This window comes from Rhea americana, unplaced genomic scaffold (assembly GCF_003343005.1).
Source record: "Rhea americana isolate MKP2758 unplaced genomic scaffold, rheAme1 scaffold_93, whole genome shotgun sequence".
In the NCBI taxonomy this organism is placed as follows: domain Eukaryota; kingdom Metazoa; phylum Chordata; class Aves; order Rheiformes; family Rheidae; genus Rhea; species Rhea americana.
In genome coordinates this window covers 2,035,929-2,039,337 of record NW_028187122.1, presented here as the reverse complement: position 1 = coordinate 2,039,337, position 3,409 = coordinate 2,035,929, and positions in this window count along the sequence as shown.

Here is a 3,409-nt window from a genome sequence, read left to right as displayed (position 1 = left end):
TTATTTCATGCTTCGGGTTGTTTTAAACACTGCCCTTCGGTAGCTAGATGAGAGGGGCCGCTACCGAAATGCTACCGTCGCCCAAAGCGATTTCCGCGTTATCTTCCGGTGGTCCCGGCCTCGCAGGACAGCAGCTATGCGAGGGAGAGGCACCGAGAAACCCAGAAGCAGCCGCGGCGACGGCCGTCCCCGCGGGCAGGGGATCAACACCGGCGAGCGGGCCGGGCCGGGCCGGGCCGGGCGGGCCGGGCCGGGGCGGCGGCGCGGATCCGCGGCGCTCTCCGCGGTGCTGAAACGCGCCGCGCCCGTCCCACCGCCCCCGGGCTCCGGCCGCCGGAGAGCGACCCCGAAGACTGCGGTGAGCTAACTTTTAATTATCTCAGCTCCGCGTTTCGTGCATTAAAATTAAACAGGCGCTGAACTGGCGAGGGTTGGGGGTGGGGGTTATATATTGCTTAGTTATCTCCTTGTTTTGCAGCTGCTGCTCCCTGGGAGAAAGTTGAGCCTCACCCCGCTCAGGGTGCTTCTGCTTAAAAAGCAGCGACTTGGAGAACTTCCCCGTGCTCCATTTCACCCTCTCTGCCTCCTGAAATACGTTGAACTCACAGGCTTCAAACTGCCGGGGAAAGTGAGTCTTGGAGCCAAAAGAGCAATGCAACCCCCTGACTGGAGCAAGGCCTGAGAGCGCCATAATGAAGTTATTATTATTTTATTAGGGGATTTTATGATAAAACACTCTCAATCACTCTCTCTCTTTCCCTCTCACTCTCTGCCCGACGTCAGAGAAAAAGGAAAAGGCACATCTATCTCTGTGCAAAGAGATTCTTCAGTGCTGGTCCTGCACAGATTTTAAGAYTCTGGATGCAGAGGCTGACAGGGGAAGACCCAGACAGTACCTCTGTGTTGTCTTTTTTTTWAAAGGTTAATTGAGCTAAAGCCTGTGCTGCTATTTTAAGGACTATAATTGAATTCAAAACATAGGTCTTGCATGATGGTATAAAAGCCAGCTCAATTCATAGCATATTTTTCTGTTCAGGGACTTGCCTTGATGGTAAGTCAATAAGATCTCTTGTTAAAGAGTGATTTTCCTAAAACTGTTTGTATGTATACCCATATATGTATATATGCACATGTTTGAATGCAGCTTCTAAATTGCCAGTGTTCTAAAACTGTAAGTAAATGGATAATAAGATAAGATCTATTCAGATCTCCGATCCAATTAATTTCTACCTCGCTTTAACTAAAATAATGCTTTATAAAATTGAAATGTAATTTCAGCTTGGGTATAAGTTAGGGGAATTTCCACATCCCTTTGCAGTGTAAAAGGCAGATAGAGCAAGTGATATTTCTAAGGCTTATTAGTGTTTATTTGATGATCATACATGCAGAATAACTTTCCAAAGACATCCTCTTTTTAAAATCTCTATCTATTGCTGCACCTGTATTGTCTATATCCATCTCCTTTGCTTTGGTATGAATGTGCTATGTCTTTAAACTCCCATCAGATCTAAGAGAGCCTGTGTAGATTTGCTCGCCCTTCCTGCACAGAACATTACAATGTTTATAAAATATTAAATTTGTGTAGTCTGCCGGAGAAGCAATTGTTCCAAAATAAAATCAGCAGTCTAGACGTAACATAGACACCAGAACTTATCAACAGTTGTCTGACTTACATCTTCTGATGCATCTTGAGTGGGTCATAATACCAACTTTATTTTCAGTGGTGCATAAATTAATTACACGCATTTAATAACCAAAATATCATTATATTCCCCCTTTAATATCATAAAGGCTTTACGCCAGGGAAGCACTTAATGTGCAGGGGGCCATAACAGGCTATTATCCTTGTGTAATGCTATTACAGAACCAATTATACGCCATTATACTTGCTTTTTTTTGCAGTTTATGTGATTTGATCCAATCCCGCGTCCCTGACTTGAAAATTTCATCTGGGTACTTTAAAGTCTAATTTTCACCCGGGCTGAGGCAAGGGCCATCTCTCTCCGCTGAGCCTCTGTCTCAGATGCATTTTAAAAGTAATTGCAAAGGGTCCCGCCGCATATCATTTGCAGACGGGAAGCGAGCATAAATCCAGAGACCCCTCGCTGTGAACAAAATCAAACTTTGCTTTGGTACGATCGCTTGGAAAGCCAAGACGTGTGCAAAGCGGCCCCCCAAAACCCATCCGGCGGCAATTAACCGGCGCTTTGTCAGCGCCGGGGTCCAGGCGGCGAGGCGATGTCGGCGCGGCGCGGCTCGGCGCGGCTCGGCGCGGCCCCGCTACCCCGGCGGCCAAGGGGAGCCCAGGGGGCCGTGCCAGGGGCCGCCGAGCCCCCGGAGCGCCAAACGCTCAGAAATAATGGGATTTTGTTGTTGCTGTTCACATTCCTGATGTTTGCTGAGAAATGACGGGTTTTTCCTTTTCTTCTTCTTCTTTTTTTTTTTTTTTTTTTTTTTTTTCCTCCTCCACGCACCACGTGGGCCATTTGTAGGGCCCAATAGACCTATCCAAGTTACTCACTGTAGACAGCGCTGGAAATAATCAGATTAAGGCCAATTATGCGTGAGATTATAAAGGCAAGTGCTGAGAGGCAGAGCATGCTGTAGACAGATATAAAGACATCTGGCCACTTCCAGAACTCCACAGAGCCCTTCTGTCTCTGCAGCCAACAACTCTCAGCGCCTTATTCCAGTGCAAAATACCCCCAAACCTTACTGGTGATTTTACTCCTGTTTGGTTTAGGTATGGATTATTATTTTTATTTGCCTTTGGATTTTTTATATGACTGCATATAAATTTGAGTAGTATTTTCTTGCTGAGAACATTGTTTTCCAACCTGAATACAGCTCTCAGTGTGGTGGATGTTTTAAAAAGAAGACAGCTTTTAGATTTTATTACTATTTCATTTAGACAAAATAGTTGGGTTTTTTTAAGCAGTTAATTCTTAGCTCTAAGGGTTTTTTTCTTTATGTAATTATTTTATCTGGAAGAGAATATTTGAGATAAATATCTAGACGAATGAATGAATAGTTAGACGAATGGATAGATAGAGGGATAGATGGATTAAAAACAGGCAGACATTATCTACTATTGGGCGGGGGGGGGAAGCAGCAACTAACTTTTGCTGGTTCTGATTATTCTGCACCTACCATGGAGTTTTCCGCCTTTGCATGCAGTGTTGGGCATTACTTCCCTGCCTCTTCTGGGGTGGGATCTAGGATCATCAACGAGTCTCTCTAGATTTTTTTTCCTCTGGTTATTCACCTGCTCTTTTCACCCCTCCTCCCTCTCTCTCTGTCTTCAGGTCGGCAGGTGACAGCGCGGCGGTTCCTGGCCGGGGAGTTGCTGCTGCTGGTGCGTCGGTGCGGAGGGAGCGCGGGAGCCCCGCGCCCGCGGGCGGCCCCGGCC